Source organism: Columba livia, chromosome 6 (assembly GCF_036013475.1).
Source record: "Columba livia isolate bColLiv1 breed racing homer chromosome 6, bColLiv1.pat.W.v2, whole genome shotgun sequence".
Taxonomy (NCBI): Eukaryota; Metazoa; Chordata; class Aves; order Columbiformes; family Columbidae; genus Columba; species Columba livia.
This window is the reverse complement of record NC_088607.1, coordinates 19,901,692-19,923,960: the sequence shown is the minus strand read 5'-3', so window position 1 is coordinate 19,923,960 and position 22,269 is coordinate 19,901,692. Positions and strand designations below refer to the sequence as shown.

The 22,269-nt window shown below is 40.7% G+C and overlaps 1 protein-coding gene across 5 annotated transcripts in view; it reads left to right on the top strand.

Annotated features, from left to right (window-relative positions):
* Positions 1–3,138: 3,138 nt before the first annotated feature.
* Positions 3,139–22,269, top strand: part of SLC16A12 (solute carrier family 16 member 12) — a 34,698-nt gene continuing 15,567 nt past the window's right edge. Inside the window, exon 1 of one of the 5 annotated variants that reach the window (XM_005502997.3) lies at positions 3,139–3,563. The gene's annotated coding sequence lies outside the window, so the exon portion shown is untranslated. Of the gene's footprint in view, positions 3,564–3,613; positions 3,948–5,830; positions 6,027–22,269 lie in introns of those variants that run through there. The other 4 variants (XM_065067427.1, XM_021288351.2, XM_065067426.1 and 1 more) reach the window with 4 other exon arrangements.

Sequence of the window (22,269 nt, the reverse complement as noted above, 5' to 3'; positions counted from 1 at the left end):
ATTCCCATGCTGTGAAAAATTCCAACATGTAATTAAGTTTTTCTTCTGATGCAAGATTAAATTTAGACATCTTGAAATCTCCTTTTTCCCACAAAAATAATAATAATAAAAAAGCCTGCTAGTGGGAAGCCTAGCAGGCTGCCAAGAGAAAGGCATGTGATGGATGAGATTTTTTTTTTTAAAAAGCTCCTGCCTTTGTATAGCCAAAAGTTTGTGAGAACCATGTTTCCATAGGACACCTGTTTTGATGAATCTGTGTTTTCAAGTGAAATTGTTGCACTGGAAAACGCTGGCTAGCTGGAGTGTTGATCTTTGTGAAATACGTGCATCACAATATGTCCAAAAAGCTTACTGCATGTGCTTGGACCAAGGATTTAAATCATAGACCAGAAGGAATACCTCAGATAAACAGCAGCAAGGAAAGAAGTTTGAAATGTGGAAGCTTGCGATCACTAAAGGGACATGAATCATCCTCTTGTTAACTAAAATTAAGTACTGATCTGCCTGTACTTAGTTTATATCAAGAAAGAGAGGTATTTCTGCCAAAATTTCCAAATATTCTGGATCCTGATACACTTATTTAGGCAAAGTAAGTTGCAAGACGTAACTTTGTCTATTTCTGGGTGCCATTAGAAACAAGGCTGTTAAACGCATCTGGTCTGATGCTGTATGACGGTCTTACATTCCAGCAATTGTTTATGTGTGTACAAAAAGTAAGGCGGCCATGGAATAATGATTACACGCTCTCTTTTTTTTCTAACCCAGGTCCCACATATGACTTATTCAGCCGTGTATTTTAAGGAATTCATCACAGTCTCCTGATGTTCTTCTGAAGCCTCGTGTGTCCTAGTGACACACAAAAAACAAGACAAAGTTTACTTCAACTTCCAAAAGAAGCCTCCATTCCTAAGCAGTAAGTGAGTACTTTACCTTCTCACCTTGGAGATGGCAAGATTTGGACTGTATCTGCAAAGGTGGAACTGAGGGAACCATAGAGACTACAGTTTGTCCAGCCTGTGATGTCTTTGGCTTAATTTCCAGAGTTGTCAAGGAAGCTGTGTGCCCTTGACTACAGGATGCCAAAGTTTGTATATCCAAATGTTAGTGACCCCATCTGAAACATTACTCTGAGTATATTTCCAGTACTGTTGGCTGACTCTACCAGGGAGGTGGAAGAAGAGGGCAGAGGAAAGGAGGGGTAGTGGAGTTTTCAGTTTCCAATAGATAATTGTATATAGAGGTTAAATTAAACAACGTATTTTAAGAACATACATGCATAGGAAGGCTGTTCATCAACTGTACCGTGGCATCTAACCATCCTCCAAACTGTAAAAGCATGGATCTTACCTGTTAAATTCTATAGTGTTAGAGTTTCTGATTATTTTTGGTGGTTTGTAAAAGAGTGTAAATTGCTGTAAAAGAGTGTAAAGGTATTATTCCTGTTTGCATAGGGTCCAAACCAAAACAACTCCCTTCTGGTTGTGTTGTCTTTGCCTGGTCAGGCACTCCAGGTGAGGGAATGTACTCCTTTGATATTGTTATTACAGCAGTTCTAGACGAGCAACCTGCATGGTCTTGCAACCCTGGAGGGATTAAGGTTGTTGTAGGTGAGTTATATTGTGTTGCTTGCCGAAGTACTAGATGAAGCAGTGCAATGGATCAGTTATCTGGTTGTCAGCAGCTGTAACTCGCGTGAGAAAAATCTGTTCTAGCAGTGACAAGAGAAAGCCTGTCATGAATGTGTAAAACATGAATGTAACTCAAACCCGTGTTTTTCTGTTATTGTTAGTATGGCTCCAAAAAGTCAAATGAAGTCATGCATGTTGTGTTGCTGATATCTAGGCTGTGATACTTCAGTGCTGAAAATGAATTTATATAAAATTTGAATAGTGCAAAAGTGTGTTTTAAAGTTGTTACAGTGCCAGTGGCCAGGCCAGAAGAGTACAAGTGGTGTTACTGCCTCTCTGTGTATTCCTGGTACATACTATACACGAGGTGGTAGTGGTGCTCTGACCACATCCATTCCACACCACAAAGAGGAAAGCACTACCTCTTGTTGACCTAGATATCAAAATGTCAGCAACCAACATAGATAACCATTGTCGTTCCCATCGCTGATGAGGAGTTGTCATAGAGATGCTGCCAGCCAGACTTGCAGAGGAAGTTGGCTGCGATGCTGAGATCTCCAGTCTCTTGGGTGGTAGCTTAATGCACGTGTCATCTTGTGAGAGCTGACCATTATCTTGCAGTGTCATGCAGTACAAAGGAAGCCTCTTGCAATTATGTTAGCAGTGTATTTTGGCAAGGACAGTCTTTGAATATGAAGCACAATTTATTCCAGGTAAAGTTAAAGATACTTCCAAAATATTACAGAACTGTAAAAAAGATTAAAAAAAAAAAAGTTAAAATCTCATCAAGAAAGCAAGAGCTGCACTTTTTTCTTGTTCGAGAACAAGTTTTTGTTAATCAAACAGTTGATGGGGTAACACCTAGCCCCTTTTCACTACAGCTGCTGTGAGCTACCCTGCCATAGGAAAGGGAGTACTTGTGCTACGGAAGATGTGCATAGGTGGCATGGGTTGCCCAGGATGCAGCTTCAACCCACAGTGTGCAGGAAGGGGAAGAACTTGCAGACCAGCATCTCCAAGACACCTCGTGTCACTGTCCTGTACAGACTTGCTCTGTCACTTGGAAAGGGGAGCCTTTCCCAATTAATAATCCACCTTGAAGCTGTTGTGCTTACCCAAATTGTGTGTACTTCCTTACATTAAAGGATTTTAAACTTACCCTGGAAGAACAGTGTGGCATGTGCACCCCAGATGCTCTCTGCTCTGGCTCTGCTTGTGCTCTCCTGGGAACTTTGCACTTGTTCTTTATAGCAGCGCTGAAAGGCAGCAAGGTCCTGGGTGAAAGACAGGAACCAGGCAGCCGTTGTCTGGCAAGTGTTTGGGAAGGGTAAGAAAAGGTCCCGTTTCATCTTTGTTCTCATGGAAAGTGTCACGGGATGTTTAATGTCCCTTCTGAGCAAAGACCTGCTGTTTTCCAGATCTTGTCTGAAAACCCATGCAATATTCAGCAGGCCACTTAGTTTATCTTCCTTGGATAAACAAAAGACCGCTGGAATTTGAAACTTGTTCCTAGAGTCTAGGGTCCAAAGCCTGCTGAAATCTGTGCAAGTCCTTCCTGTGCTCTGGGATTTTGAATTGAGTTTGGAAATTTAAAAATTAGCAAGCAGCAGCAGCATGACTCCTAATGTTGTAAAGGGCATGCAGAGCCGGTGTGTGTGACAGAAGGCCGTCCACATGCACAAGTTTTGGTGTTGTTTCCACTCTTGAGCATTGCCTGACTTTGGAACATTTTAAGAATACCTTCTGTAAATGCTTGAGAGCACTGATCCAGAAATCCAAGTATAGGCTTTGCCTTGATGTGGAAAACAAAACAAAACACCTCTTAATGCGATGAAAGCACTCGTGGCACTGTTGAGGCTCCCTTTTCATCTTGGTGAAGGTACCACGCAAGGAGGGATGGTCCCTTTGATGACAACTGACCGAGCCGGAGCCACGGTAAGGGGAAGCGCCCCGAGGAGCGCAGCGGGTCCCGCAGCTGGCAGCGCCGGGGGCAGCGAGAGAAGGGAACCGGCTGCCGCCCTCGCAGCTAGCGGCTTTTCCCTTGGCAGCCGACACGGTGGGCGACCAAGGCGGCCGGGGAAGCTCCCGTGGGCTCAGAGCTCCTTGCGGAGCGGAGGTGAAATCGCGGTGCCTCCTTGCCCCGTGCGTCGCGGGACCAGCGGAGCAAAGCCCTGCTCGCCGTGGAAAGCTCAGCCCGGCCCCCGCCCCGGGGCCGCGGGAGTCACCACCCCCGCGGGGGCAGCGCACACCGACCGGGGGCGGCCCCGCTCCTCCGGCCGCCGCGGGGGCTCCGGGCCGGGCGGGGGCTGCAGCCTGCAGGTGAGGGCTGCGCGGGGGCCACGGGGCTCGAAGCCAGGATTGTAAGGAGAGAAGGGACAAGGCCGCGGGGGCTGTGCTGGGTTTGGGGGGAAAAGGGGTACTCCGTGCCGCGTTGGCGGCGGGGACATCGCCGGGGGTGCGGAGCGGGGCGGGCAGCGCGGTGCACTTCGGAGGCGGTTTGCAGCGCTCCGGAAAGGCTTCAGCTGGGTCGCTTTCGTGCCCTGCCTGCACCGTGGAACCTAGACCTGCAGAAACGTTAAAAAAATGAACCCCACTATTAAATTAAGAAACTGTATAGTTGCATACATACATATAAACTGTTGGTTACATAAAATGTTAGTCAGACAGTTAAAGAATAAACAGCGTTTCAAGGTCCTAGGTGGTATGAGGAAAACCTAATTCTCATTTTTTCGTGTTGCATAAGCAGAAAAAAAATGTACCTGTTCAGAAAGGGCAGTAAGAGGTGGCAGAGCGAGACTTTGCTGCCTGCATGTGTCTATGAGTGTACGGACCCTTCTGCCTGTTACCTGCAGTCGCTTGCACAGGCTGCAGCCGTGTGTGTGTTTGTGTAGGTGGCTCCCAAAAGAGCTCTGAAAACTGAGGTGCACATTGCTCAGTGATAGACTGCAAGACCTGGTATGTGATCTTCCACGGCAAGAGTCAGCTGTGAAAGTGGCTCATCTCGGTGATTACTATCCTGAACAGCCGTGATACTTCTGGAACATTAACATAATTTGTTTCTAGAAGAATAATTAGCCCCTTTGCGAGACTTAACCGGGTGTGCAATAATATTCTTAGGCTAGGTGGTACTGTAGGCATGTGTCTTACAAGAGATTTTGTGTTCACAGGAAGGCTTATTAAATCCGGGAAACTGTTCAATGAAAAAAGAAACAAAAAAAAAAGTCAAAAGATACAATGCCTATTATGCTTATTTTGAGCTTTCTGATAATTTGCCACTCATTTATTGAAATGTTCTTTTTAAATATCTCTAGAGGTAAGTTGTTAAATAGGTACTTGGGATGAATTTGGGGTTGCATGATGGCCTTTTGACTGAATTGATTTCATTAATTTAACAAGCTGGTCAGGGTAGCTGAGTCTGTTTGTTGTTGTAAGTCCACTTCTGCAGAGGCAATGAGGAAACATTTCCGTTAGCCCTGGAAAATTCAATGACAAAGTGAAACTTAATGAAGTGAAACGGGATTGCATTTTCCCCAGAATTATCCTATTATGCCTCAGTTAAGGCCGTATTGTTAATCAGCTAAAACCATTAGCTGTTATTGTCTTTTCACATGATTTTTTAAGCTATATATTTAATGTGCTTTTGTTTTATATTTATTAACTTGCATTATATTTAATTTTTACTTTTCCAGCTTTTGCAAGAGTGCAACAGCTGTATTTTAATGGAAGGTTTCTCAAGGTTTCCCTTACGGATTTCCGGGTCAATGCCTTTAAAACTTAATAATTAACTTTTGCTTAAAACTCAAGTTGGAAAGTGACAATGAAAGACAATATAGCACAGTGTGCAGCTTTATTTTACAGAGCTTTATCAGAATTGATTTCCCTGATAAAGGGGGGAAACCTCAGAAAGCTTCTTTCCCCCCAGCTTTCATGTTCACTTCACCCACAAGCTGTATTACCTATCAAGTGGCTCGCTACAGTAGATCCCCCAACTGACTGGATTTGTTGGGTTGGTTGTTGCCCACAACTTTAAGGAAGGGGACTAGGAGACCCCAGGGATCTGTATTCCCAGGCCAAGATCCTGCAGACTGGGCGCGGGGGGGGGAAGATTTTTCAGATGTTTTGATGCAAGCACAATTGCTTCCTCAGGGAGAAATTTGGCATGTTTCCTTAGAGAGCTGTGCTTGCGTAAGCAGCCCCCTGCCACCCTCTGAGCTGTACTAGTACAACCGCTTGTGGGGCTGGTGGTGAACGACATCGGGGAACTGCCGGGGGTTCAGAAGCGTCTTTTCTTCTTTGGTTATCAGTTACTTTTAACTCTGACTTGTCTGACTGTGTGGTGGCTGTGTCAGGGCTGAGAAGGTGGTCTGAGAGGAGGTAACGTGTAGCAGGGAGCAGGAGGTAAGGGCTGTTTCTGTCAGCATTGCTGCTGCAGAAAGAAGTAATTGCTTATCAAACTGTGGTCAGTAACAGATGATGTGGTCATGGCAGTTGCTTGGAAAATGTTGGTGAATGCTCAGATATCTTAATGCAGTTGTGTGCATATGCCGTTGGCTGTATACACAAAGAAATGATTCTGTATTTCTCTTAGAATTCTGAGTTTTCACCTAATGATTTTACTTTTGTATTATACAGCTATGTGTTTGTGCAACTTCAGGATGCATTTCTTGTACTATTCTGTCTTGCAGTATGAGTGTTTCAAAAGCCCATTTTTTTCTGGAAAATAGACCTAGACATCTTAAGTATATGAGTTTTATTAATCAGATTATATTCAGCTGGATATGTGGATAACTAAAATTCTAAAAAGGAAGATTAAACCACCCCTTAGAGGGCACCTCTAATCCATGAGAGCATAATTGTCACCTGCATGCAATTTACTCTTTTATGTGTACATATATATGTTAAATATGCTCTTGAATGTAGTGTAGACCTCCTGTTTAATTCTGAATGGTAGAAGTGATCAGGCAAATAGCAGTTTTAATTGGTACGGTGAGACTGAAAAGTCAGTGGACTATAAGCTTTCTATAATCTGCTGTAACTTATTTCAGTCTGGAGAGCATTGATGCTTTTGTGCATTGTTTCAGGAGTTGTTCTTACTTCAGACACATGATCCTATTGCAGCCACTTTCAGTACGTCAACTTCTGTGTAGTATGTGTGCATATTTAAAGAATGATGGTTCACAGAACTTAAAGAAGTAATTACTTGCTATTACAGTCTTTACTCAACAGAAAAAAATAACATTTTTTTTTTCTTCTAACCTAAAAGAAGAAACTGTCTTACAGTTAAGAAAAATATGTTTGCCTTACTGTTTGTCTTACGGTGAGTAACAACAACTGCAGTCTAGTTTAGAGTCACATGTAGATGTGAAAAAGCAGATTTAAAAAAAAGGAAATCTTCATTGTATCCATTCTTTTGAAGAGGAAAGTGGTTTCTTGCCAGCAGCTTTATGAGAGCCAGATACATATTTCATATACTATATTGTTGCCTGTATTAATTGACATATATTGATGTGGCTGTGAGCAGTAAAACTGCAAGCTCCAGCTTGCCTGCAGGCAGTAGGCTTGTGATATGGAGAAACTTGGAAAGATAGAATTCTTTAAAACCAAAACTGAAGACATCCAGGCTAATCACTCAATTTTTCTTCACTGAAAAGGAAGATGTTTTCTATTTGTCTTATTGAACTGCAAAGAGAGTTTTGTTTTCTTCTCTGGAAGCTGTCTGCACTTGCCATGATGTGATAAGTGGAAGTTATCTCCAATATATCCTATTGGCTTCTGCCAATAGGACTATATACCAATTCAGCTGCTCTGGATGGAGACTGTTTTTCTGGATTGTCGCCTTGTCTCTCTTATGCTTTGTGGGATGCTGGATATAACTACATGCAGGGCAAGCTGTGATCTTCTGAGTGCAAAATCTCTGGAGTTAAGGTCCCTCATCCTTCTGTTTTCGGAAGAAGCATTCTCCCTTTTCAGTACTGGAGGGCAGGCTGGTGCTGATGCTCAGCTGCTCAGATGACACCTGCCTGGCACCATCCTAGACCCCGTGGTAGTACAGATCAGGATCCTGTAGAATGCAGGTATAGCCAGGAGGCACAGACAGTGTCTTTCCTTTCACTGCAAAGGCAAAAATCTATCACTTCTGTCTCTCTAGCATTCTAAGCTGTACAGGCCCCTGAGGCAACAGATCATTTCTTCAGAAGCAAGATAACTTATTCAGTGGTAAGATTAGCCAGCAATTTGTGGCAGACTTCTTCCCCAGAGCCTGTGGCAGCTGAGAATTGTGGAACTGGCTTGAGGGAAATGAGAAAATATATTTTATTAGTGAGTTGGTATGAACTTAGTCTCCATTAGCGAAACTCTATCAGTTACTTTGCATACAATACAAATGCCACCGAATAGTTGTTTCTCAGATGCAGTTCAGTGTTAGATAATTGCAGGTCATCCACAAAGCAGGATATTCTTGCTGCTTTTCCTTGGGACTTAAATGATGCAGCATTTTTTGTTATTTGTGTTACATGTCATATTTATTAGTTTCTGCTTGCTTCCTTTGATGGGATAATGAAATGAGAAGGCAGTAAATGAAGTGGTCTTTAGTGTTTGTTTTTAGACAATGTTACCTGTTTTCACTGAAGGATTGTTGTCTCTTTTTTTCCTTTTCTGCTGTTTTACTGTAAGATGATTTCCTGAGCTTTGATGTGAATACTGTCTCAGAGTGTTATGTAAATAACAGAGAAGAATGAAGTAACTGTCTTTTTTTTTTTTTTTTTTTTTAATGCGTTGTACATCTCATCCATATTGTGGATATACCTCCACACTTGGATGCACCAGGAAACAGGTTTGCAAGTTGATGCAAAGCAAAAGTTGGGTAATGCTATTTAAGTGAACAGAGTCAAAACAATGTAAAAGCAAAACACCTGAGATAAACTGGGCTGTTTTTCACTATTAAACATTGTTTTCATTAACTATTCTGGTTGTCACAAGAACCTATTCAGTTTCTGGGGAATATTGTCCTTGAATGCTTTTTCAATGGTAAGTACACTATTTGCTGCCAGAGGATCATCATAACAATGCCAGAAATAATGGTAATGTGCAGCCCTAGGCTATATGTGCATATTTAGTTATAATGTACATTATTGTTCTTTTAACTCACTGGTAGGTTATTTATGGAGAACTAATTTGTCACCCTTTCCAACTCTTCAAGTTTTTAATTTGATCTGGGAGGGACTGGGAATTATAAATTTTCCTTCTTCTAGATGAGAGTTGGCCTGTGCTTGTCAAGAGAAACATCTCTTCTGATCTTGACACTTGGTGATATCATTGAAATTATATATATAGCTTGCCAAGAGATGTGACCAAACTTCTGGGATTCCTCAGCTGTCTCAGTTTGCTGGTGTTCTTGCCTATGTACACCATTTATACTCAATTTCTTCACAGGTAACAGTGTACCTAATGTTTGGAAGATTCTCTTGAATTCATTTTAAGCATTAGTTAATAGGGCAGATGAAAACATGGTAAAAGAAATTTCAGTTCTTGATTGCAAAGTTGGAAGCAAAGTTCCAGATATGAGACAAATAGAAGAAGAAAACATTGGCTATTTAAAAAATGAAAGTGTTTTCCAGCCATTGCAGAAGATCGTAGAGGCAAGTTTTGAGTACAAAAACTGAAAAGAATTGACAAACTCTTGCATCCCCTTTTCTGAATAGGACCCAAAACTAGTTTTGAAGTTGGGAATTCAGTTTTCATCCTTAGTCTTCAGCAGAATGGTGCTGACATCTTTTTCTCCCTTTGTTCAAACTGAAACAGACTTCTGTCTTTCACTTTTTTTTTTTTCTTTTTCCTCCTAAATTCAAAGCTACCTTCCTTCCTTCCTGCAGTTTCTGGATTTCTCAAAAAGTGGATGTGATGACTCACATTTCCCAGATGTGAAATGCAAATATGGGATGTGGGATCTTTCCCTTGCCTCTCTAGGGATTTCTCAGAGTCTATGGTGCCATTGAGTTTCTTATTTAATGTGTCCCTCCTGATTCAAATGGTTTTCCTGCTGGCCACAGTGCTTTTAGGGCTGTTACAGTACTTAATAAGTCATGTCTTAGACTGTTCATTGTACACACATCTTAAACTTGGTTGGCTTTGAGAGCTTCTTGGAGACCACACAAAACTTCTTAGTTTAGTCCATTGAGACAGGCACGTATCTCCTCCTTCAGTCCATTTTAGGGCTTATCTCATCAAGTCGCTGCGTTTAACAATATCAAGCTCCTTTGACAGAGGAATGTTTGAAGCTTGTTCAGGTAACCTGCTGGTTGCTGCACAGCTGAGAAGCTGTTAGTGGAGGGCTGTGTGCTGCTTGTCTGTGGTCACTGCCCCAGCTCCTCTCTGCTCCATCTTCACTTACTGATACTGCAAGGGACTATGTGATCCCACATGAAATCTGATGCATTACTCATATGCTTTCCCCAATGTACCAGTGTATTTGGATTCATAATTTCTTAGCTTGGTGTTTGTTCCGCTCCTTTGGAGGCCCCTGTAATCAATCCTTCAAGCTCATCACCTTTATTTCCCTGTAAAAGTTACTAAAAGAACAGGGAAAGGAAGAGCCGAAATGAGAAGAGACAAAACCCAAATGGTTCTGCTTGCAAGACATGTGCTATCTTCATCTTTCTGTTACTGAAAAGCTGCATCCAGTCTCTCAGCTATTGAGGCTGACATTTCCTGGGCCAGGGATGTCACCTTCAGCCTTGCCCATACAAGCACGGCTCAGCATCAATGTTCAATAAATGTTCAAAAACAGCTGGTTTTCAGTCATTTTGCAGCACTGACCTTGGTGGTAGCGTAGGGGCTGCCTTTTTCATAATATGGGTTAATTTTTGAGTTTGTAACCTGATGTTTTGAGTTGACACTTAAGGAACTGGTTTGATGTTGTATTCCCATTTGAATGTGGAGATGTTGTTACACTTCTCATTAGAAGCAGCTTTTCAAACCAACACTATGCGTTTTGGATAAAGGCAATGGGCATTTGGGAAACTTCTTCATAAAGTGCCCTCTGCTTCTTGATTCCCTTTTTCTGTTTGCTAAACTGCTGTAATAGCATTTCTTTATTTAATTAGTCTGAATGGTCCTTGGGGCATGATACCAGCAATAGCAAGCAAAAGTGCCTTTTCCATTGAAATGGAAATCAGCTGAGCAAGAAAAGTTAGCTGAGAGGAGCAGCGCTTCCCCTTTTGAAGGGACTGAATTAATACAAAGACCAGGTAATTTCTCCACTTGAGCAATATTAGTATTGTGCTTTGGTGACATCTGGGCCTTTTTGTATAGAAGCTGTTTTCATTATTAAGTATGGAATTAATGTTGTTTCCTCATCTAAAACAGTTTAGACTATTTCTCTGTGTATCTGATATTTTGTATTAAAAGTGACCCAAATATTTAATTTGGGAAATGCAGCTGCCATAATATGCAACTTGATGACAGCAAAGAAATTGGATGAAGAACGTATTGAATGCTGCATCACGGTTGTATAAGGAGCCCTCAAACTCTTAGCAAAAAGACACAATTTTTGCCATTATGTGTTGAAGGACCTGGCTTCCACCCTAAATATGTGAAAATCTCAGCAGTCAAAACAGGATGTAATTGCAGAACGATAAAATTGGTCAAATTTCATTTTCATTTTTGCAAATTGACATGTGTCTAAGATGCAAATTGGCAGGGAAAAAACAAAACCTTTGTAGCAGAGACATCCCTGTGCATCCCAAACAGAGCTGGCCTCCTGTAGAAGCAAGCACTGTTATTTCTGTACCCAGCTCTTTAGCTCAGTGGTGCACAGTACTGATCCCAGGCTTTGAACAGTTATCATATTGATTTGCCTAGGGATCCAGATGCAGAGTATGTAGGGCAGTAAAACAAGGCAGTGCAAGAGAGAGCAAGATATTTAGGATGAACTGTGATTCATCCCCTGCACGATACAGCATTCTCTACTCTGCATGAAGCCAGTGTTTTATCTCTTTCTTGTTTGTGGTCAGAGCTCATTCTATCAGTGTCCATTTAATTTAGCCTGATGGAGTAGCAAGTTGGAAAAAATAAATAAAATTATCCCACACAGTTAGTTTATTCTTAATGAAGTTAATGGAGTATAATCTCCGGGGAGTTGCAACCCACATGATGTAATTCTGCCTTTTGCTTATGATGCACACTATGTAGAAACAGCCTACATGTGACTGATGGTAAAATGACACTTGTCAGAATTTCCAAGTTCAGCTTGTTTGCCAGAAAGGGTGGGACAAAAAATACTTCAAATGAGAGCTTCTGAATGGGCAACTTGGGCTTGTTGGCAGAGATGTTTTGCAGTGGACTCCTTTAGTAGGCAACTTGACTCTTTTATTTTTATCCAAACGCAAAAGTAAGATTTAGGAGAGAGTTGTGAAAACCTGGTACATGAAGCTAGTCCTTGGACTAACTCCTTGAGAATTAGAAAAGTTAGTTTTATCACTCCTAGAGAATATAACAAGCATGTAAATGATGTCAATATATCAACGCCTCCTGACAGGGAAGGACTATGCATTTGGCTCTGAAGGACTAAATAAAAACTGGGTGGTGAAAAAGTGGAAAGAAAAAACCCCACAAACACAACAGAAGATGTGAAGGTGGTGACAGGCAGGATAATGCGTGAAACAAGTGAGTGTGTTCTAGGGTGGCTGTGAAGGAGGAAAAGGAAATCAGCTGGCACTTGAGGACTGATAAAAAGTTGGATAGGATTTGTTTGTAGTAATTTAAAATTTATCAAATGCAGTCTGCCCTAATGTAAAATGCCTGCTGAAAAATAAAAAAGATCTAACAATGCAGGATTTGGAGCATGCAACAAAGCTTTCTTCAGGAACGCTGACAGGAGGACATTGCTAGCAACATCTTGCAGGTGTTTTTCAGGCTACCAACATACACAGGTGTTACTTAACTGGAAAAGGAGACTTAGCTTAGTGAGAGATGTCTTAGCTGAGAAACCTATGGATGAACCAACAGTTCTCTGTAACAACTCTTCTTTGGGATACTCCAGGTTACTCTTTCAAATACTTCAGAAGATGCAATTTAAATAATGCTGTCATAATAGTTATAGTTTATTCCTTATGTGGGTTGAATTTCCACTGTAAATAGAAGTTTTTCAAAAAGATCACTAGAACCTGTTGTCTTTCATGGAAAAGACTTAATATCACCTAGAGAAGATTTTAAAGAATATAATCCCCTGTGTATCAAGATACAAACATTGGTTTTGGATGTAATTTTTTTGTTGTCTGATCATTCTTGAGTTATTTTTGCTGCTTTTGTCATCCACGTAATAAACCGTTTAAAGTGAAAGTGATCCCCCTAAAAGGATTATTGATAATGGGATCTAGTTAAGGGACAATTACAAGGCTGGCTGGAGTAACAGGATAAGAGGATAACTGTTGAGCCCTCCTTTTAAGTCTCTTGTTTTTTGTTTCCCAGGTTGACAAGTGGTGAGACTTTGGCAAAATGATACTCGTATGACTGCCCAATCTGAACAGCTAGCAAATGCATTTATTCACAGTGGCTCCTTGACCAGTGACATCAATAAGGAAGCTGAGATAGAGTAGCCAGGATTACTTTTTTTTTTTTTCTTTTTTGTATCTTTCTCCTAAATCCTATTGGAGAATGGTACCATGTTGAAAGTCTATACTTATTTCTACAATATTTTCCTGCATTTCTTAGCCAGGTGTTTGGTGTTATAAACTTGCTAATACAGCGGTACAAGATGATGCGACGAATGGGCTGTAGTTGGTCTGTGGTATGAAGCAACAGAGTCTGCGTAGTTTGCTTTTGAAGTGTTTCCATTTGAGATCTTGCTGATAGGAGTGTTTGGGTGTTTTACAGGAGATTTGGCAGGCTGGGCTGGTTCTGGGGGCTGGGGTTATAAATTGCTGTAATTAGGACTGTGTTTAATAGGAAGAAGAGAGAGAGCGTTTTTATCAATTCTTTTATGACCAATTCTTAGATAAATTTCTAGGGTCTTTTTTGTCTTAGATAGGATCAATCTCTTTCTCTCTTTTCCCCCTTCTGAAATCCTTTGAAATGTCACTCTTTATGGGCTCTCTTATCATTGCTGTCTAACATTTAACAGGATGACTACTTAATGTCTTGTCTTGCTGCTCCATATGGGCTCTCTTTCTTTTACAGCTGTCTGCCTTTTCAGCGTAGCTGTTGGAGAGAAAAGGCAAACATGATACAATCTAGGGAAAGTGGTTTCCTGTTTTTCTATGTACTGTCTCATTACTTAACATAACTCAAACTTCTCTTCTGTAAAACTTCCGTCCTCCCTACTTACAGGTTAGTTTTCCTGACAGAGACACCCTTGAGTCCTTTGCTGCAGAGTCCTTGGTCTCATGCTTTTTGTGAGTTAAGCTAATCCCACGGTTCTTGTGGTCAGCTGTTTTTTTTAAGCATTTTCTCCAATTATGTCTCCATTTCTTAAATGTGAACATAGGCATGTTTGAACACTTGTTTTAATATTCTGCTTACTGAAAGTTCTGTGTCTATGGAGCCAAGAGGATACAAGGTAAGGAGCTGTATAGGAACACCAGAGAAAATGAAAATTAACTTTTAAAGAATTAAAATAGCCAGAAATCTGGAGAGGTAAAACATATTTAATGGGACAGGCAGATTTTTTTCATGTCTCACTTAAAAAAACAAAAACATTCTCTATGAAGAGAAATATTCTTTAGCATAAATTGAGAAACTGTATTTCTGGGCTGCAATACTAATTAGAACATGTGCATGCTTAAGTAGCATGGAAGTTCTGTGGATCATTGCTGAAAATGATGTAACCAAGCAGCTGCACCGGTATTCACTCAGCAGAGGGAACCTGAGACACTTTTCTCAAAGCTGTGAAGATTCCCTAAAAGCTAAAATAAGCTATTAAGTATCTAGCTGAAATATGGATGGCCTGGTGAGACTGAATGGAATACAACATGAAGAATGTGCTGATCTGCCCAAGACATATCGGTTGTTTGTTAACTTTCAGTGTGTGATTTCACTAAGACAAACTGTTACTTGTGAATAGATGCATATTTTCACAATGTGAATGCTGTCAAATACCTTCTTCCTGGTCAGAGACTTTTTTTTTTTCTTTTATGGCACGCTAAGGATTTTTCCTCTTGATCTCCATCTGTTTCCTTGTCTTTCATTTTAGTATCTGAAGTTTCCTTCCCAGCTTAGTAGCTTCCCTTTGTTATTTTCTGAAGTTTGTGCACAGTGACACACCTATAAGCTTTCTTGTGCAGAGATGTGTTCATTGGTATATACCTATGGCTATATTATTTTCTATAATACACAGAATATACTATATTATGCTTTTTTAAATAGAGTAAATGTGACCTGTGCAATGATTTCTCAGAAATACCTAACCCTGTGAAGCAGGGGTGTCAAATTCATTTTCATCGGGGAGTAGTTACTAGTAACTAGTCCTACATTTATACCGTCCTAAAATTACCTTTGGCCCTTTGAAGGCAACTGCGAGGCTGATCTGGCCCCCAGTGAAAATGAGTTTGACACCCCTGCTGTAAAGCAACATCCATCAGTACTTGCTTGTTGGAAGCCTCTTTCAGGACATAGCAGACATCTTGGTTTTTATCTTAAACTGTTGTCTTTCCGGTATTTAGAGACTTTTCTTCTGTTCCTGATGGGGATTATATTAATGCAGCATTGTATATATGATAATCATATATTATTGTTATTAAAGGGAAAATTAATAGTTACTTTGAAATTATAGTAGGTCTGTCTTAATTTTAGAGTTCAACATTTCAGCTGAAAACCTGTCAAGAAAAATAATGGTCACGGTGACAATTTGCTATCATAGGGTGCATATTGTCCACTAGAAGGGCACGTATGGCATTAAGTATCCTAATAGCTTTGTTTCAGAGTATAAGCTTGTGTGAACAAAAAAAATAGCCTGCCTTGCCTTTTCATGCCTGATTAGTTTTTGCAAACAAATGTTGCATATTGAAAGAGAAGATGATGAATTGATGCTAACAGCAGCCCTAGAACATCAGATAAATAGAGGCAATCTTCTGGATAGCTTGTTCTGTAGGTACCAAATTTGTTTTGTAAAATAGTCATCTCCTTTCTATTTAGAAAGCACTTGTGTAAGGCTCAGATCTCGAAAACAGTGACAAGTGTTTTTTCTTGTGAATTGTTGAACACTTCAAAACAGGGGAAAAAGATGTCTTTGTTGAAGTGCAGTTCCTCATTTTACTAAAACACAGCCAGGAACCTCAAGGACATTACAAACCAAATTAGTTTTGCATAACTTGAATAAGGCTTTTCCAGAAACAGAAGAGCTGAAAAGATGAGAACTTTGAAAGAGCTCAAAGTAAGGTACATTTTCTGTAAGTACATCACTGAGATTTCTAGGTGAGGGCATGTGAATTTCCCATGGTCCTGCCCCCTGCTTCTTTGGCTTCCCTCTACTGAGGGGTGTCTGAGTGCTGGGCATCTGCTCTCCCAGGACACTGCAGGACAGTTTCCAGCACCTCCCCGGCCTGTGACCCCGAACCGGGGTTGTGGTGGAGCTGGTGCCCATCTGCGTTGATTTCTTCTTAGAGACGAGGCACAAAAGTTGGCAGCAACAAGAGCTTTTGGGTGTCCTTTGGCACTTCTAGGTGTGCGCAGGAAGATGTCTCCTCAGTCTTCACCCACTTGGTTTTATCCAGGCACAGCTGCACTGTTGGTGCCTGAGCACTCCTGGGGTGCTGATGACATCTTAATTTTCTCTGGAGGGATCAGATGAGCATTTACTTGGTATCTCCTTTGCCAGGTCACCTCCAGCTAGCCTAAGAGAGGTTGATTTTTGGATCGCTATTGCCGAAGTAGAATCTGAGGTGAAGAATCTGTAAAAGGGGAGAGTAGTGATTTCCAGACTGACTGTGTAATGGTCTAAGAAAAAATGTCGTGTTCCCACATGTTCTATGGCAGCTTTGCAGTGGTGTTCTTTCTCAGGGAAAATTTTCCTGAAGAAGGAAAAATTAATATACCAGATGCAGGAAAAGTGTCAGCTGGAGACTACTTTGAATAAAAACCTTTTTCAGCATTTCAAAATAATTATGGTTGCATGTCAATATTTCTTTTAGGATATAATGAAATATTAATAAGTGCCTGATAATTCAGGAAATCAAGGGAATTTGGGCTGTTTAGCTTTGAGAAAAGGAGGCTGAGGGGAGACCTTGTTGCTGTCTACAACTACCTGAAAGCAGGTTGTAGCATGGAGGGTGTTGGTCTCTTCTCCCAAGCAGCAAGTGGTAGGGCAAGAGCAAATGGCCTCAAGTGGAGGGCCAGGGGAGGTTTAGAGTGGATACTAGAAAAAAAATTATTTATGGAAAGGGTTGTCAGGCATTGGAACAGGCTGCCCAGGGAAGTGGTTTAGTCACCATCCCTGGAGGTGTTTGAAAGGTGTTTAGATGAGGTTCTTAGGGACATGGTTTAGTGCTAGAGTTAGGTTAGCTTATGGTCAGACTTGATGATCCTGAGGCTCTCTTCCCACGGAAATGATTCTATGATACTGAAATTTAACTGTAAACAAGAATTGCTTAACAAAATGCTTAATCATCATGAATAGTATGTCATAAATCTAAAAAATGGCAGATAATCACAATAAATCAAGAAACGTATAAGTAGTTCTGTAAACAAACAAAAAACCTTCCACAACTGTTGCCTAATTACCATGTGTTAAAAATAATGATTAGAAATAAATATTAGAAATATTAGGAAAATGTAGAAATATTTTTAAATGTAGGGATACTAGAGAAACAACAAGCATCAGACAATTCTGACATTATCTTATGCTCTCAATATGTATCAATATGTCATCAATAACCCCTCAACGTCAAAAATTCCAAAACATTGTCTTAGAAATCTTGTTGTATAATTGCAGTTACTGGTCAGCAGAGACTGTTTGTTTCCTCCCTACAAGGCTTCTTGATACTTTTTGTAACAATTTTTGACCATTTTCCCTTATTAGCAGGAAGGGGAAAGAAAGATGTTAAAATGGAGAGAGTGATGGTACTATGCCCTGCCCCCAGCAGCATAGCTGTTGGCTATCAGTCATTAGCAGCATTCTCCTGTCGGGGAGAAATAAGTGTTTGATGGAACATGCATGACCAGAACCTTGCTAAGTGTACACACTCTGATGGGCTCAGCTTAGATGTCAATAACAGCCGTGTGCTCAAGGAAAGTACTGGAGCCCTCTGTTCTTTTCATCACAGTGAAAAGTGAAATGGTGAGCACTGTGCTTACTAGTTTAAAAACCTTTCAGAATGTTGATCAAAAAAGTACATTCCCAGGTGGTGTTAATAAGCTAAAGTCAAGTTTCTGTGCAAAGGGGTTTTCCTACAAATATATTTCTTTGTATATTTTTAACCTCTACAGTTATCTTAGATTATTTAAGGACTAACCTAGCCAGAAACTATGTTAGAGGGTCAAAAGGTTTCTGTTATAACATGCTTAACCTTTTGCTGTAGAGCCCTTCTGTCAGGCTGCTGTTCTTCTGTTAGCCTCATACAACGGTTTCCAGAGAAAAGAGCAGTTCATAATGCATTTTTCATCTGAGTGCTACCAACTCAGCAGACGGTAACTATTTCTGCTAGGGCTCTAACCATGCCATTTGTTTTAGCAATTTCTGGCAAATTTGACAAATTAAGGATCCAGTGTTGCAGAGCGATTGTTGCAGGAGCCAGCACAGCTCCTTCTTTCCCAGTGACATGCTTCTCAGTGGGGGAGAAACTAATGGATGTTGTGCTGTTCTACAACCTTTACTTTTTATTTATCCTCTTTTTCATGTTCTTCGCTGAGTATTTTTGCTTTTGGTTAAAGGGAGTTCTCTCAACTCCTGTCCCTCTTTTGTGCCACCTCACTAATCTGTGACCCCTCAGGCACCTCCCTTTGCTACCAGCTGTTTAACATCCCTTTGGTTTTCATGTTGCTTCTCCTGTTACCAGGTCTATGCTCCCTTCAACAGCCGTCTCCCTCTCTCATACACACAAACCGAAGCAAATGAAGAACACTTGCTGCTCAGCATAGTTATGGGTGTTAATAAGCTGGGGTCTGACGGGATTAATCTTCTCTGTCTTGATACCTTTTGGATGGTGAGCAAGTTTAATTAGATATATGCATGATGTCTAGTACCGTGACACCTGCTCTCAGATTAGAAGTCCCAAAGTACTACTAAAATACAAATACATTCTTAATGTTTCTCTTATCTTGTATCATAGGAAAACTGCTCCTTAAAAATGCAAGAGTTTAAAGATTTGCAGAGTAAGCTATTCAAATTCACGCAGGTATATTATACATAAAAAACTGGGAAAAGTGCTTACAACCTGTCTTGTGTTAGTGCTGTGACAGCAACTAAAAGTCGGGTTGTTTTTTGTTTGTTTTAAAAATATTATTATTATTATTATTATTATTACTACTACTACTACTACTACTACTATTTACTTTGGTTCTGGCACAATTCCCTACATTAACTTTCAGTTAAATGGTTCTTGTTTTTAGCAATTTGTAACAGTGCTGGAGAGGTACTGAACTTACGGAGATCTGAGAAGCTAAATGTGTATCCTGCTTGTATAGCTATACCTCAGGCTCACTGGCTTGCGCAAGGACAATTTCAGTGGAACAGCCTGCCAGTCTTCTTAGGAAAGCATAGACTTTGGTTTTATTTAGAAGCTGGACAAAGACATCTTTAAACAGAGAAGAAATTCTTCTCTCATGTACATCTCTGTATTACCAATAGGGTAAAAATAAGTGTTGGGTTCTGTGCTTGCTTATGCTGGTATACGTATTTGGGCTGACTCCTTTGGGATAAACTGTAAAAAATCCTTTCATACAGTTCTGAAAAAATTGCAAAGACATCTTAATGTGCAGCTGTTTTAATTTTGGGCAGCCAGGATAATGTGAAGAAGCAAAAAGCAGTGGGGTGAGACCCCCTGTATGGTCTAGGGGCTGTGTGCTCCCACGGCAGGACAGCTGTGATACTAACCTGACCTTGTGCCTGTTCTTCTGGCTGAAGCCGTATCCTTCTACAAATGGAGTATTTTCAAAAAGCACTCAAACTGTCTGGCAGGTGAGGAAACATTTATAGAGATGCTCGGGTACATCAGCACAGTAAATGGAGCAGCTGAACAAGGTAGGAAAAAAGCAACCTCCTGGTCCATGGGCAGGCTGGTGGGGCTGTACTTGCCATTCCTCTGTTTTTTGCCACGCAAATGCTTCTCATCTTCACATTGTTGTGATACCATTATTGAATCAATTTGTCTGAAGAAGAAAATCTTTTTGGTGGCAGAAAAGAGGGCAGCAAGTGCTCTGCTGGCAGTGTGCTGTGTTTTTAAAGGTGAGTGGCTCCCATTGCTGTGCTGGCCAGTTGCTAGGCTGCTGTGGATTTCTGTGCTCCTTTCCCCGGCAAAAGGGACCTCGTGATGAGGTGCAAGGTTGTAGCAGTGACTTTTTAGTAACCTCATCCACTTCTTTCTGCTGGCTGAGCAGATTGAGTAGGGGAGATGCTCTCAGGAGCAGTTGTTTTCTTTTTCAGGATTCTCAGAAACATGTGCTGAAGCAATTGATAGGCTATTTATCCTGCCAAATAAAACCAAATGTATTAACTTCGGGAAGAGTCACTGTTTAATGAACTGTCAGGGCACACTGGGTAACTGAGGCTTTCTTAGGGATCAGCAGAATTTGTTGCCTTGTTCACCTTGTTTATGTCATCTTTGAACTCATGGCAAAGCACATTTACTTAATGCTTCAGTGAAAATTATCTAGCAGAGGTTACAAAGTGAAGAGCTGTTTCATGAGCTTTTCTTTTAACCCAGCTTTCCTTTAGCTGCCTCAACCAGCAGGAACTTTTATTCACATCTGAGATGTTACAGTAGCAACCAGCACTGCCAGTGGGGATCATGCATTACAGCGCTAAAGGGGGAGCAGATATGCAATAAGTCTTATTCTGTACCAGAAAGGGTAAGAAAAATATGCAACAAGAGAGCAAACCAAGGCAGAACTGGGAAGGGGAGAACATGGCTGCTCAAACAAAGTATGTGCTTTCCCCCTGTTCAACTTCATTTACAGAGTCCACAATCTGTACTATCCATGATCTGGATAATTAGAAAACAGAACCAGGGTGTAAGCAAATGAAGTTTTCTCACTTCAGAATAAAATTGTCAGGATGCCATAATAATGGTTTATTAGACAGGTGCAGCAACAAGAAAGGTAATGATTTAATTTACCTATTAGTTCAGTGGCTATGACAGGCATAGTACTCCCTGAAGTGAGTGTGAAGTCAAGATGAGGTTTGTAGTGATCCTACTATGGAGATGCTGGGCAGCCTATTTCTCTGTTGGTCAGGCATTTTTTATAATGTGGTTGGTTTTAGTTGCTTGTAACCTCCTTAAATATTTACTGTTCATGTGTATATTGGGAGGCAGTGTTCTGTGAAAATAACAGCAAGTGATCATGTAACCAAATACCTAATCAATGTTTGCTGAGCCTGATATGTCATCAAATTCTTCCCAAGTATGTTGACATACAGCTAAAATGCTAACTAGGGTCTTAGACCAGATCTGAAGCTTGCCTGCAAAGTTGGACCAGGGATCTAGGCTGAGGTCCTAGCACCCAGCCATTGCTGTACATGCATTAAAATTAGTTAGGGCTCTGTATGTGGAAATTGTTGACTCCTCTGAAAGATTTTATGTATATTTCTGCTTATTGAAGGGTTATTGTTATTCCTCCTTGCATTCCTGTAACTGCCTGCTCCACCCTTAATGATCAGAACTTGAAATTAAATCTTCATCCCTTCAGAAGGGGCAGTAAAAAATACTGCTCAGATCCAAAGAAAGAACCCTTGCCTTGCCAAGACACTGCAAAAAATGCTGCAGGGATACATCTGAATTGTTCAGGATATCTCTGTAACATATCATGCAGACTCAACCAAACAGCATTACTTATGATTGCCAGGAAATCCTTGAACAAAATAATTTGAACTTTATCCATGCCCTGTTAATTCAGGTGATTGTCATAGGTTTTTATGGGCTATCCAGACATTTGAACAAAACATATTATACTTGCAATAATACAATAAATCCACTTTTGAGGCCCTTTGTGTTAGAGGCAAAGTGTGGTGCCCACATGGTGCAAAGCACTGGCACTTGCTCTGCTTGGTGACATTAATTTGGTAGGATTATATGATTTTATTGCCAAATGGGGGTATAATTTTTTTGTGCCACTCTGGCTTCATGCTAGATTTGATGTCAGCTTTGTTTTTGTGGCTAGGTTAGACACAGATATCCACAAAAGCATTGAATTTTGCTTTCTGTCTAAGTAGACAGGGGTGTGGTAGTGGTTTGCATTAAATTGTACTGCTTGATGATCTGGTTGGTCACTGATTGAACAAGAAGAATCGTATAACCACTGCCTTAGCCATCAGAAAACTAGTTGAGCCAATATTTGAACATATTTATTATGACAACTGTTTAATTAATATTAAATAAAAATAAAGAATCAGTCATTAGTTCATGTCAGCTTACCCAAAATGTAACATAAACCCTACAAAACTGTCTGTTGTCTGGGTGGATTCAACACATGAGATGTATGGTGCGCTCACAGATAA